This window comes from Silene latifolia, chromosome Y (assembly GCF_048544455.1).
Source record: "Silene latifolia isolate original U9 population chromosome Y, ASM4854445v1, whole genome shotgun sequence".
Lineage (NCBI taxonomy): Eukaryota > Viridiplantae > Streptophyta > Magnoliopsida > Caryophyllales > Caryophyllaceae > Silene > Silene latifolia.
In genome coordinates this window covers 133,792,016-133,806,981 of record NC_133538.1, presented here as the reverse complement: position 1 = coordinate 133,806,981, position 14,966 = coordinate 133,792,016, and positions in this window count along the sequence as shown.

Sequence of the window (14,966 nt, the reverse complement as noted above, 5' to 3'; positions counted from 1 at the left end):
TTCGATTTATATAGCCTGGTCGTGGCAAGAGCTACTATAGTATTCTAATGAGTCGATTCTTTTGACTAAATACTGTTCGCCTAAGATGGCACAGTTTCAGATTAGCTTTGATTTATGTTACTACGACCTTCGTAAATGGGGTCAAATGGGCATATTTTGGGTTATGATGGTTGTGGCTAGTCGAAGGGAATAGTGCGATAGGAATTGTCCACCCCCTTGTCAGGGTTAAAATAATATCTCAGGGCCACTCGAGGAGCAATGAACTGGAAATGCGTGGCCACGCTCGGAAGGTATCTATGGTAGATAACTACGGTCAATCAGTTATTCTCCAGATCGAGGAAACCACTCTCGATATGATCACTTGCAAGTAAGAACCGAAAGACACCTTGCATTGAGTGGGAGATAGTAATAGGACAAGAGAATTGGTGACGCACACTTGTCGAGGACAAGTGGGAGATTGTTGGAGTAAGTGTCCCCGACAATAATGCGATCACAATTGTCGATCATATTGATCACATATTTAAATCTCATATCAAGAATACGAAAGGGATGATACATTACATATATATATATATATATATATATATATATATATATATATATATATATATATATATATATATATATATATATATATATATATATATATATATAGAAGAGATCAACTAAGGTCCTTAGATATATTAAGTCCATAAGTTCTATTATGAGCCATTGGATGGAGGGAGATGGAGGGATGAGATCAACCCCAAAAAGTGTGTTTATAAGCTAATCTCATCATCTCTCTCCTCCTTCACTAATCCACTCTAATTAATCACTAATTTACTATATATTTCTTTTCCACTCATCCATTTCTCTTTCATCTTACACATTTCATTTCTCTCTTCTCTCAAACTCTAAAAAAAAAACCCAAATAAATAAAAAAAACCCAAAAATCCAAATAAATAAAAAACCCAAAAAATCCAAATAAATCAAAAAACTCAAATAAATCATTCATTCCTCTCTTCCTCATTCACCACCACCCCACCCGACACCAACTAACCACCCACCAACCCGCCGCCGCCACCCCACCGCCGCCCCCACCGCCGCTGACTTTTTTTTTTTTTTTTTTTTTTTTTTTTTCAACTCGTTTTTTTTTTTTTTTTTTTCGTTTTGTGTTAATTTGTATGTTTTGAGTTGTTTTTTCCATTCATTATTTTTTTGTCTTTAATTTTATTTTAGTTGTCTTTTATTTTGTTCGTTCTCATTTTTTATTCATTTTCTTAAATCTCTTCTTGTTATACGTTTTTTTTAAGATTTCGTGTTTTAAATCTCGTTTTTTTTTTGTGAGATACTTTTTTTTTCATCTAAGACAAAAATGGACTAAAGTTATACAAAAATGAACCAAAGTTATACAAAAATAGACCAAAGTTATACAAAAACAGACTAAAGTTATACAAAAATTGGACTAAAGTTATACAAAAATGAACCAAAGTTATACAAAAATGAACCAAAGTTATACAAAAATGGACTAAAGTTATTCAAATATGGATTAAAGTTATACAAATATGGGCAAAAGTTATACAAATAAGGACGAAAGTTATACAAAAATGAACCAAAGTTATACAAAAATGAAACAAAGTTATACAAAAATGAACCAAAGTTATACAAAAATGAACCAAAGTTCTACAGAAATGGACTAAAGTTATACAAAAATTGGACAAAAGTTATACAAAAATGAACCAAAGTTATACAAAAATGAACCAAAGTTATACAAAAATGAACCAAAGTTATACAAAAATGGACTAAAGTTGTACAAATATGGAATAAAGTTATACAAATATGGACTAACTTTAGTCAATTTTTGTATAACATTGGTTCATTTTTGTATAACTTTGGTTCATTTTTGTATAACTTTAGTCCAATTTTTGTATAACTTTAGTCCAATTTTTTGTATAACTTTAGTCCATTTTTTGTATAACTTTGGTGCATTTTTTTATAACTCTGGTCTATTTTTGTATAACTTTGGTTCATTTTTGTATAACTTTGGTTCATTTTTGTATAACTTTAGTCCAATTTTTTGTATAACTTAGGTTCATTTTTGTATAACTTTGGTTCAATTATTGTATAACTTTAGTCCATTGTTGTATGACTTTAGTCCAATTTTTGTATAACTTTAGTCTTTTTTTGTATAACTTTGGTCTATTTTTGTATAACTTCAGTCCTTTTTTGTATAACTTTAGTCCATTTTTGTATAACTTTAGTCCTTATTTGAATAACTTTTGTCCTCATTTGTATAACTTCAATCATTTTTTGTATAATTGTAGTCCAAATTTGTATAACTTTAGTCCAAAATTGTATAACTCTAGTCCTTATTTGTATAACTTTAGTCCTTATTTGTATAACTTCAGTCCAAATTTGTGTAATTTTAGTCCAAAATTGTATAACTTTATTCCATAAGAGTACAACTTCAGTCCAAAATTGTATAACTTTAGTCCAAAATTGTATAACTTTAATGCACGCAGTGTATAACTTTAATAGACAAGATGTATAACTTTAATGCACCCAGTGTATAACTTTAATGTTTTAAGTGTATAACTTTAGTCGTAAATAGTATAACTTTTATAAAAACCAAATAAATATGAAAAATCGTAATTAATCAACAAATATTAAATCTGAAAAAAAATTAAATAATAACAAAAACCAAAAAAACTCATAATAACAAAAACAAAAAACCAAATAACAATAATAAACCAAAAAACCAACAACCCAACCCAACCCGAAATCTGAAATAAACCAAATAACAATAAAAAAAACCAAATTTAAATATCGTGTGTATAACTCTAATGCACGCAGTGTATAACTTTAATAGACAAGATGTATAACTTTAGTCCAAAAAATCAAATAACAATAACAACCAAATAAAAAAATAACAACCAAATAAAACCAAATATGTAACACTAACAAAAAAATACCAACAATAATAAATAACATTAAAATACCAAATCAGAAAAAAAAAAAAAGTAAAAAAAATAGATCTAAAAAAAACACCACACAAAATTAATACCAAATCTCAAATAATAACAAAAAAACAAAATAACAAAAATCAAAAAAACAAAGAACAAACACGCAATTTCAGAATCAGCATCAATAAAGCTGGCGTATGAAGAATGGATTATTAATTCTGAAGGTTGTCATGTACACATAAGTGGCGTAAATCTATCCAATATCAATACGAAAAAAAATTTGAAATAAGAAAAAAAAAATGAAAAACCAGAAATTAAATACACGACAACAACTATCCCGACAACAATAATACAACCGACCACCGACACACACCAACAAATGTACCAAAAAAGCGACCAACAATCGTCACCCAAAAAACCACCACCACGCAGATCTAAAACAAAAAAAAAATAAGGAGAAGAAGAGGAGGAGGAGGGAGGCCGGCGAGGGCCGTCGTGGAGGAGAGACAGGGGAGGCCGGTAGTTGCGGTATGTGGTTGTTGTTGTCGGTTGGCGTGTCGAGTTTGGTGAGCCGGGCTGGTGGTTGGTTGGCCGGTGGGGAGGCCGGAGAAAGAAGCAGGTTATTTTCGTGAATGGTGGTGTGGTGGCTGTCGGCTTGTGGTTTTGTGGTTCTTTTGGGTTTTTTTGTTTTTGTTTTTAGTTTGGTTTTCTTTTTTTGGGTTTTTGTTTAGAGAGGGTGGGAGGAAAATGAGAGAGAGAGAGAGTGAATGAGAGAAGTGAGAAAGGATGAGTGAATGAGGAAGTGAGTTGGGAGAATTAGAAGGAGGATGGAGTTATACAAATTAGGAAGGAGTTGTACATGGATTAGGAAGGGAGATTAGGGAGGGAGATTTATGGCCATCCATTGAGATGTAATCTCATCCCTCCATCCCTTCCATCCAAAGGCCCTTATAAGGACTTAGGGACTCAATGGATGTAAGGGCCTTATAAGAACCGCTCTCTCTCTCTCTCTCTCTCTCTCTATATATATATATATATATATATATATATATATATATATATATATATATATATATATATATATATATATATATATAGTCAACTAGTCCACACATATCGGTAATGATTGGCTGGCTAGAGTTTGACATTACTGTCGTGCGACGGTGGTGATCAGTTGTTCCCTTGAGGTCACACCTAAAGGACGATTCCCTTAATTGAAAAGGTTAATCAATTGTATGTCAATACAGATTAATTAATTCCTTAAAATTGAATAAATTATTATCATAAGAGAGAAAATGACATCTTATTATAATGTGATTAAATAAGATTTTATTTAGTAATTTAAGAAGTTATATTACTAAAATTAATCGGTGTTTGCGAAACACGCGAGATGAGAATGATAAGTTAGTCATAATTACAAGATGTTGTGAATTATACTAACTAGTATTTAAATGACCATTTTATGTAAAAGTAATTTTGAATTACTAGTCAATTTGTTAAATATGATTTATTTAATTTGTAAATGATATTTAATTTGTTAAATATGCATTTTAAATTAAAACATGACATAAGACTTGTCACATGTCACATGACATACAATTGTACAATTGACAAAAATAAAATGGACTCCGTATTACATGATAACCGAAAATTGGGTGGGCTTTTTAGTAGTTTTGTCTTATTCATTTGTCCTGTTCATTTGTCTATGACAATTGATAGTGACTTGACTATGCAAAATACTTACACATTTTTGTCTTGTGAAGACAAAAAGGAAAAATAAAGAGGGTCTATAAACCCTATACCCACCGGTTTTGTGGGTAAAAGAATTAGAGATTTTTCTCTAAAAAATTTATCACTCTCTCATGTTTTATAAAAACTACCTTCTCTCTCTTGTTCTTCATAAAAATTATTTTTATGAATCTAATTTGTACAAATCCATCACTAATAATACTAGTAGTAGTAGTATATGAGTATTAGTAATTGATTTTAAGGTAAAACACATTACTAATATCTAGTAAATGTTAGTTTGTGGGATTTTGGGATAGTCTTGGGTGCTACTTATTGGAGGGCTTCTATTTTGAAGTCATGAATGTTCATCCATTATTGGAAAGTTCAATAACTAACAAGAAGGAGATCTTGTTGGTGCCCATAAGACCGAAATCTTATAGTAAGAACAATGAATTCTTCTCTACTTTTGTTCATGTTTGCATGCATAAGATCTAGAATTTATTTTATGACTAAATAAATTGTTTCATATATGAATATGTAAATTAATGAGATTAATTATTTCTAACAGAGTGGGCTTACTCTGTCGAGTAAGTGAGTTTTGGTTACGAATCAGTAGTCTGTCTGATGGGTACTCGATCGATTATGTGTGGCACTCGATCGAGTAGGGGGCACTCCATTGAGTAAGTTACTTACTCGATCGAGTAAGTTACTTACTCGATCGAGTAAGTTACTTTTTACGGGTTAATTGCCGGGGTTTGATAGCAACACGAGAAGATTATAAAAACATATTTCATCATTTCTTTTTCACTCTTACTTCATTCTAAACTATTCACAAGCGAACACAAGTTACGTAGCCTTCCCTTCTCACATTGCTATCAAATCCTAAGGGCTAGAGTTGTCGGATCGTTGAGTTCTTTACGCCGTTGAGACCGTCGCATTGTGGGTAAGATCCTTGTACATTTTTTATGTCATTTCTTTGAGTTTGGTTGAAACCCTAATTGGGTATTTTAGGGGGTTTTGGGAGTATAATATGTATTAGATAGTGATTGTATGATTGTGTGATTATAGAAGGTGATTGCGTTGAAGAACGGTTTTGATTAGCTGATTGTGTCGATCTTGGTGATTTGCTTAATCCAGGTAGGATTTCCTACTCAGTTATTGGTTACATGTATGTTGGTTGGTTGATTGATTGTTGTTGGTTGTTGATTAATAACATCTCTCTATATCGTATTGGATTTGGTGGTTGGTAATTAATGTTGTATAATGTGGTTGGTTGTGACTGCTTGTGTGTGGTTTGTGAGGTGCGTCCTTGACTGATTTGAGTCACTTGCGGGAGTGGCTTCACGCCCTTGATTCGTCCTCTGTGGAACCCGCCACAGAGGGGATGTTCACATTAAGGAACATGGGTTATCGCTCGGATGAGATAAGTGGGGCTTAGGTGGGAACGGCTGCGGTCCCCCACTGGCGGTGAGGAATATCTGCTGCGATGGATATTCTGGCGGGGCTACACACTTTAGTGTGTAGTCAGGTGTGCGGAGTTGTGACGGAGTTTGGGTAATGTGTTTGTGTATCTTATATATTGTATTTTGTGTAATCAGTAACTGACCCCGTTTAAATGTTTTAAAAACTGTTGTGATCCATTCTGGGGTGGTGAGTAGTTGTCTAACAGGTATACTATGGATGCACGCGGGATTAGCTGGGGATGGAGTTGGCACGAGTCTGATAGTAGTCTTCCGCTGTGTTGTCATAATACTTTTGTTACTTTAGTTGTAGTTTGGTTTTAGAACGGTTGTACTTTACTTTATAGTTGGTTTTGTTATGTAATCACTTAAACTTATCTATTAAAGTATGTTCTTTTGTGGTCTATTTGATATACATTGCCTCGGTTAACCGAGATGGTAGCATTCTCATGCATTAGGTGGTCCTAGTAAGGCACTTGGTGAATGAGGGTGTTACAAAGTGGTATCAGAGCGACGATTTTTGAACGTGTAACCAATGAACCCAATGAATATAGAGAGTCAAATTAAAATGAACCCGGGTAGGAGTTGTTAGGAGCTAATGCAAAGACTTGAAAGACGTCCTAAAGTCGCGAACTCGCCCTAAAACTTTAAACCGGACACTATGGGGTGTCATGGGATCGCTATGTGTTTACTAATGTTTATATGAATATAGTGGATGGATGAGATATGGTTGAATGGAGCATGTGGAGGAAAAATATGAAGTAATTATTGCATAAGAATGTGATTTATGATTAAGAGCATGTTATGTGATGAAAGGGAGAATATATAATGTGGTTGTACTAGTAACATGTGATTAGGGGATGTGATATGATTATGCATGATTTTGTTTGTGTAAAGTTATATATATAATAAAGTTATATATTTGCTTACTGTTGTTTCATATGCACATGTTGGATGAAGAATGTGGTTAAAATGGATGAATTGATTGGAAAAGATGGAGTGGCAATTGCATGAGAATATGAATTTCGTGATTAAGAATATGTTTAGATGACGAAGTGGATTTGCAATATTGTTGTATTAGTAACCTGGGAATAGGATTTGTAATGTATAAGTATGTTTTGTTTTACGAAAAGTTATAAAGTGAAAGCATGCGGGTAGTACATGATTGATAAGTTGAATATTATAGGAGCATAATAGATGTTATTGTTTGGCTTCTGGTAGATAGTTACATGTGGTTAGGGATAATGGTTTTACAAGTATCGAGTCTCTTTTGTTCACTTTGTTGATATTTAAGTTGTTTGAAAGGGAAAATCAAATAGTTATGTTGTTCAATTATAGAGGAGTTACCTTTAAACTGTTATAACTTGAGATGTATATATGATTTTGATATGATTACAATTGGAGTTATAGCTTGTTCTGTTATGATTCTAACGATAGGTCACACGCCCAAAATGACCAAGAAACGAGTGAGATATGACCGTTGTACGAAAATTGGACAGTGCTGAGAAATGCGTAGGGTACTCGATCGAGTGGCCCTTACTCGATCGAGTGCACCTCTTGTTACTCGATCGAGTACCCCTTACTCGATCGAGTAGCCCTAGTAATTTTCTATACGTGCTTCTGACCTGCACCTACTCGATCGAGTAGGCAGTACTCGATCTAGTGACCCTGGTTTGGGTCATATGCTTATCTTTTGACTTCGTCGCAAATCATGTTTAATTGAAAGTTGTCCTTTTGCTTCTTTATGCATTGTTTTTCATATGTGTTGTTCCTGATGCGTAAGTTACCCAATCTTGTGATGAGGGGAGTGGCACCTTATAATGGGTATGAGTTTGGTGGGGAGGACATGAGTTATATGTGGTTGTGATAAATAGTGGAAAAAAAAGAAAGGAAGATGGATGAGCTTATCGAGTCAGGGAAAATGTTTTGTGAGATGTGGTGTGTTATATAATCACAATTTGGAGTAATGTAAAGGTAAGTGTATATGGACAAGGGGTGTTGTAAGTTAATGGAACGTGAGAATGAAAAGATTGAAATATGGGATGCAAATGGTGGTAACTTAGGATGTTTAAGGATTATGAAGGTAGTTATAACTGGGTTGGTTAAGAATATATGTAATGGAAAGGTCGTTGTAGATAGATGGAAAAGAAGGGTGTATAAAGAGCTTAGATTGAGTTATACAGCGATGTGGATTTGTAGATAGAGATTTAGTTTTGGGAGTTTGGTTTATCAAGAGGTGGAACAAGTGTGTGATTTCCTTGGGAAATTAACGGTAAGAAATGAGTTTTGGTTTCTAAAAAAATGGAGAGTAAACTTTGCTTATGTGGACGGATTGGTGACAAGTGTGTATGAGTAGAATGGTGAGAGAGGACCCATGGTAAGAAAGAGTGAGAAGGTACCGACACGAAGTAATGGAATTTTAGTTTGGGAGCAACGAAAAGGTAACCGGGTTACCAGAGAGTTAGGAACAAGGAGTAAAGAGATGAACTAATAATTGGTATTGTTGAGTGTAAAGGGCAGAGAAGGATGAAAGTAAGCTGAAAAAATGTCGACCAGAGTTAAGGAACATGAAAGTAAGGAATCATGGAAATATGTGATAGCATCATGAGAGGGTGTGAGTCAATGGTTATATAGGAGTTTCAGGACAACATGTTAGCCATTATATTCGAGGAAGTAAGGGGAGTAAAATTTGGCAGAGTATTTGCACAATATGAGATTTCGGTGGTGTGTTAGGTGGCGATACAATTAAAGAAAGAATTGGGATGAATGTTTAGGTAAATTTTGGTGATGGGTTTGATGTTCGTTATTTGGGATGTTAACTGAAGATGGGAAAGAAACCATGATATTTAGAGATGAGTGTAAGAGGTTTGATATACAAACAGTGGAAGTGTTGAGGTGTTGTCACTAGTGGTTAAGGGTGATGATAAATAGAAAAGATAGCCATTCTAAAGCGGTTGATTTTGTAGAGACCAGATTGATATGTATGGTTGCGAGGAAGTATAATATGTGGTTATATGAGGCGGCTTCTATTAGATGAGTATTAGCGGTATGGTTATATTTGGCAGGAGGTGATGGTTATACGAATGGGAGAATGTGTTATGAGGGGCTTACGAGTTAAGCTTGGGCGAGAGGTAACCTTTATCAGGTGGTAACTTACGTGATCAGGATTGACTAGTTGGATGTGTTTACGGGTCTAGGATGTGTATAAATGTTTGTGTGAGGTTCTGACCTCATGAGAAGTGGTATGATGTGATAGTTATAAAGTTGTCATTTAAATGTTCTGTAATATATGTTGGGTACGGTAACCTAATGGAATGATATTCAAAAGTGAGTTTGGGTGATTTGGCATGGCTAGTTATACTTCTATGTGTATTCATGATATATGTTTATTCCGTGAAATGGTAGGGATGATATTCATGAGGTTCTTATCTGTTTATTTCGTGTAATATGTTGTGGTGTGATCTAGTATAGCGGTTTTGAGTAAGTTTTCTTGTCCAGGAAGTTATATGAGTCAGTGGTTATGTGGTTGTTGTGCTTCGGGTGATGATCCGGGCACGGTACTTCGTGTTGTGATGCGGGTATTTTAAACCTGCGGTGCGGCTGTTGGTGGCGGTGTTGCGATGCCGTCATCGGTTGTGGTGGAGTAGGTGGGATGATTACGTTTTCGAATGAGTATACCAGTTATATAGATTGGTGTTTTGTTTACTGCTGTTTCTTGTGAGTTTCTATTGGATATATAGACTGTTGTTTTGTTTATTGATGTTTCTTGCTAGTTTTGGCTTGGGAGTGAGGGTAGTGTATGATATGGAAGAGAGTTGCACATGTGGTTGTGGTTGTCATGGTATAGTAATATTCTGTTGATGGGACACAGTTGTGAGAGGTGGTTAGAATACTTTTGATCTTGTATTATATGAGGCATTGGTGGACATAGTTGTGGCAAGAGTTTTGTGGAACGTGTGTGCTGAGCTGGAAGCGGCAAGTGGTTTATAATATTTATTGGGACAATGAGTGTAACAACAAATTTTGTATCACAAAATAAATGTAATACAAAATAGAAAACAAATGAATTTTTATTAATATCAGAAAGTTTATGTGTACAATCTCTAATGTAACCTCTGATTCTAAAATGCCGTAGTAGATTACGTAAACGCTGTCTGTAGTAGAGGCGCGAACGTTATATCTGAATGACACCTGTAGAGGTGGTATGCACTCTGTAGGAGGTGTCCATTTGTATTCTTGAGAGGGTCACTGCGACTTGTTCTCTCTTGAATGTTGTAGCTTGAACTTGAATTTCTTGGGCAGGTGGCACGGTTTTGGTGTGCTTGTTGACTGCTTGTAGAGGTGTCTTGTAGAGAGAATTTATAGAGCTTTTGTGTCTTCTTCTCTCTGAAATTTATGATTATGATTTCTCTAACTTTGAAATGAATGCGCATGGCTCTATTTATAGATTTCCAATTCCCCTTGGTGGACTTTTGCATTCACATGCCCATTTATGGGTTTATTTGTGAACTTGGCCCAAATTTGATTCTTTCGGGTTAAGTAATCCGGATAACCCATTTTGTAATCCGAGTCGACCCGTATTTCATTTAATCGGGGCAAATTAATTAAATCGAGCTAAAATTTAGTATTAACACATATTTATTAATTTATTTTATTTATTCGGCACATTAATAAATTTTCAGTGCCTAGAAATTCCCCCCCTCGGGACATTGTCGCGTGCACTATTTAGTTTCTTGACGTGGCGAGGTCTCGATTCATTTTGGCTTTGACTTGGAAGTCGATGCGTACCCAAACTTGTCGTAAAGGCAATTTTTTTTTGACGTCATCATGTCATTTTTTTAGACTAGGCGGGTGACATATTTTGTTTGATTTGAAAGTCAAGGCGTACCCAAACTTGTCGTAAAGGCAGCTTCATAATTTTTTTGTCGTCACCCCATCATTTTCTGATTTGGCGAATGACATATTGCCCCCAATATACTTGCATTTACTTCCGTACCTAACCACATGGTATGATGAATTAAAATTTTAAATAGCAATTCATGGGGCGAATGGTACAAGCCGTATATCCAGATAGACTTGAAATTTACAGTAACACCCGGGATAATATTAGGAAACACAAACTTTATCAATGAGTTTCCTTATTTCCTAGGTTTCTATATTGCTTGGGCATCAAGGCTGTTTAGAAGTAGGGTTTAAGGACTACCATGCCTATATAAACTCCGCAGCCTTGAAAGAAAACAATTCATCCACGTTAGTGCTTGCTACGGACTACGCCTATTTCCAGCGTATACCTTCTGCATGTAACTCCCTGTTATTTTCCTCTTTCTTATACTCTTTCTTATATATATATATATATATATATATATATATATATATATATATATATATTTTCTTTGGTCTTTGTCTTCTTCCTTCCATATTTGTCATGCCGGTGTTTCAATTTGGCTATGGTTTTGCAGTATACTAACCATACTTTCGACCAAATTTCTAAACACAGATAACTATTTCTTTTATGTTTTCGACTTTTGCGATGATCCGAATTAAGAGCCATTGAGGTATGTTCATCTCGTTCTTCTCATTTTTCGATTCAGAAACATATTCTCGTCGCTCAGGATTAATTTTTGAAGTCTTAGAATATTGATTTGCTTGTATTTGTGAATGTATAATTCTCTCTTAGCCCTGCAAACCCAATGATTTGTCTGATATTCTGCTTGTATGTCCATCCATCTTCATATTCTCCCTTTTTTTTAATAGTAGTCCTATGATTGATTAATCTTAGCCAATTTACCCTTGTTTCACGATAACATGAAGGACAAATCCAACCTTCCTTTTCTTGTATTCGTGAATATGGACCATGCACCTTTGATCTCATATAGAACAATGAGGCCGACTCTTTCCTTGCACATTTCGTCCGCGTATTATCAACTTGACCCCACTGCCCAGAAATTCTGTGGTATGAATTCCCGAACTCAGCTTTAGATTCAAACCAAAACCACATTTCCTTAGAGAAGATTTCCGTTTCGAACTAAGGACATTAACTTAGCGCTAGGTTAAACACCAAATATTAGTAATCATCGATGCCGACGCCTACTAGACTGTATTTCTTTTCCGCAATTTCTTGAGTTACTTCTTTCGTCCGTTTGTGTTTTCCATACTTATGCATCTATGTTGCTGACTCCTCCCTTTTTCTTTGTGCGAGCATAGTATTATTCTTTTGGTATGACTCGCTTTTGGCTGTTCGACTCATTCAACAACTTAAAGAACTTCAAGTTAGACGCGACTTCTTTTTTTTTTAAAAAAAAAAAATGGTTCATAAGCCGAACGTCGCATCTTTATTCTTTTCTTAGTCTGATAGTTTACTAAACCCTCGGACTGAAGAGTCAGGAATTCCCGTTATACAGTTTCCGTTATTGGCGACGCCGCTCTTGGCGGAAATGTTGCATATGCCGGAATGAGCTAAGGATTATGTTGTTATCATTAGTGATAGATGATGATATGTCGAGGAAAATTTTGATTGCCTTGACATTAAAGTGGAAATTTAGTTGCAGGGATATGACATTATGTCAATTAGCCAAATTAAATATCAATCTTTGAGGCTCTTTTTTTTTCGTCTTTTCTTAATTTGCACTGTCAGCTAACTACTAGCCATGGAGAATTCAAGTTTTATCAACTTGCATTTGTGTCTTTTACCACCTCCTAATTTTTTTTTGTGATGATGTTATGAATAATAATACTGACTTTGTCGTTGACCTGTGCAGTCTTGGGTCTACTACCTTTGTTTGGCCAAAAAAATCCGAACGCTTCATCATTTACCTTGATTGTACATTTGGTTGTTGGAAGTATGGTGTGCAGGTTCAGATTAGGCCGCACTCTACTTATCAACCCACGTGGAATCACTCCGGTCGGATCATTTTGACTCTCTTCAATGTACCCGATCCGTCAACAGCTTGAAGATGTGGAAATTACTCCGGTCGGATCATTTCGATTCTCCTTTGGAGTTATCATGCAATGTACCCGATTCGTCGACCGCTTGAAGACGTGGAAATTACTCCGGTCGGATCATTTCGATTCTCTTTTGGAGTTATCATGCAATGTACCCGATTCGTCGACCGCTTGAAGATGTGGAAATTACTCCGGTCGGATCATTTCGATTCTCCTTTGGAGTTATCATGCAGTGTACCCGATTCGTCGACCGCATGAAGATTTAGAAGAATGTCACCTGAAATTTGACTTTCATTATACATCTAGTGACTTGTTAACCCTTTATCTGCAGGTAACAATGGTGCATCTCAAGGAGCTACGACAAAACGGTGTCACTTATCTTTCTTTGGTCGATGAAGAGAATGATGATGCTGATTCTGGAACTTGCTTGATCAACCGGGAGTCCTTGCGCGATTTAGATGGTTCTGAGGCAAGCCTTGTTAGAAAGAAATGTTTTGAAAAAGATATTTCAAAGAAACTGGAGACTGAGCTACCAGACACGTCTGCTAATCATATTTTGAAGAGTACTTTCGAAGCGAAAAGTGATTCTTCTAATTATTTCTACTTGCTTGGACGAGATATCATATCAGGCTGTACGAAGTGGAGTGGCAACTATGTGAAGATGTATAGCGGATTCTCTTGTATTGAAGGTTATTGGGAATGGACTGAAGACGTGTTATTCCGCTACAGCAACATTTTGACATATGCTTCTATTGATTCCGCAGTATATGCTTCTTTATACACATACAATAAGGATGCATGCATCATACGCGCCTTTTGCGAGTGTTGGTGTCATACTACCAATACGCTTCACACCAAAGAGGGTGAGCTATCAATTTCTTTATGGGATCTTCAAAAGCTAGGTGGCTTGCCTATTAATGGGGAAATTTATGATGAAACAGTCCCGCAATTGAAAAGATTCTTGCAGAGAGACAGCAAAGGCAATATCTTTTGTGACTGGTTCCAAGGGCCTGTAGTTATTTATTCATTGCCTTTCGCCGTATTGTGGGACGAGCAAAAAATCAACGCAAGGTCACGGCAGAGGATTGGATCAGATTTTGGTGTAAGAGAGCGATTACTTATAAATCTCCTAATACTAAAGCACGAAAGTCCAGCGGCCTTCCAAAGAAAACACAAAATCTTAGTGGAGAACTTCCGACGTGCCCACGGAATAGGTACCTGGAGAACAAGCTATGTTTGACAAGGTTGGAGTCAACAAATCTTACAGAGACAGTCTATTTGGCTGCATTTCAATCATGCTGGTTATGCGTGTTCGTTCTTCCTAAGAGTGAAGAAAGAAAAATCAGGCCATATACTTTTGAGATAGCTAGTTTGGTGGCCGAGGGGCATACATTCAGCCTAGCCGTCCCCGTTCTGGCGAGCATTTATCGAGGCTTAAATGAGATGGTCAAATCTTCAAGCCCCGCATTCTCTGGATCATTCTTCCCGGCTCATTATCTATATGGTTGGCTTGCAGACTATTTTTCTGCTTACCACATAATGCAGTCACCTCCTCCGGGTCCTTCCATGGTTGCTTATTCTGGCGTTCAAGGAGCCAAAGCTTACACGGATGATGTGGCGCGTGACCTTATTTATGGTGGCCGAGAAATCAATGCAAACTATATATTACACCCAAACAAGGTTGAATTTCTCCGTGACGATGACAACCTGGATTCCATAAAGTTCAGCTATCTTGTCTCTCTCCGTTCTTCTTATTTACCTTTTAGTTTGGGTAAATCATTTGATCTTAAGCCGTATAATCCTTACCGATTTAGCAGATAATTCGGCTTTTGTCAAGACGTTCCTGATATGTTAGCTCGTGCTTCAAGTCAACGTAGTGTCAGCAACCGCGAGG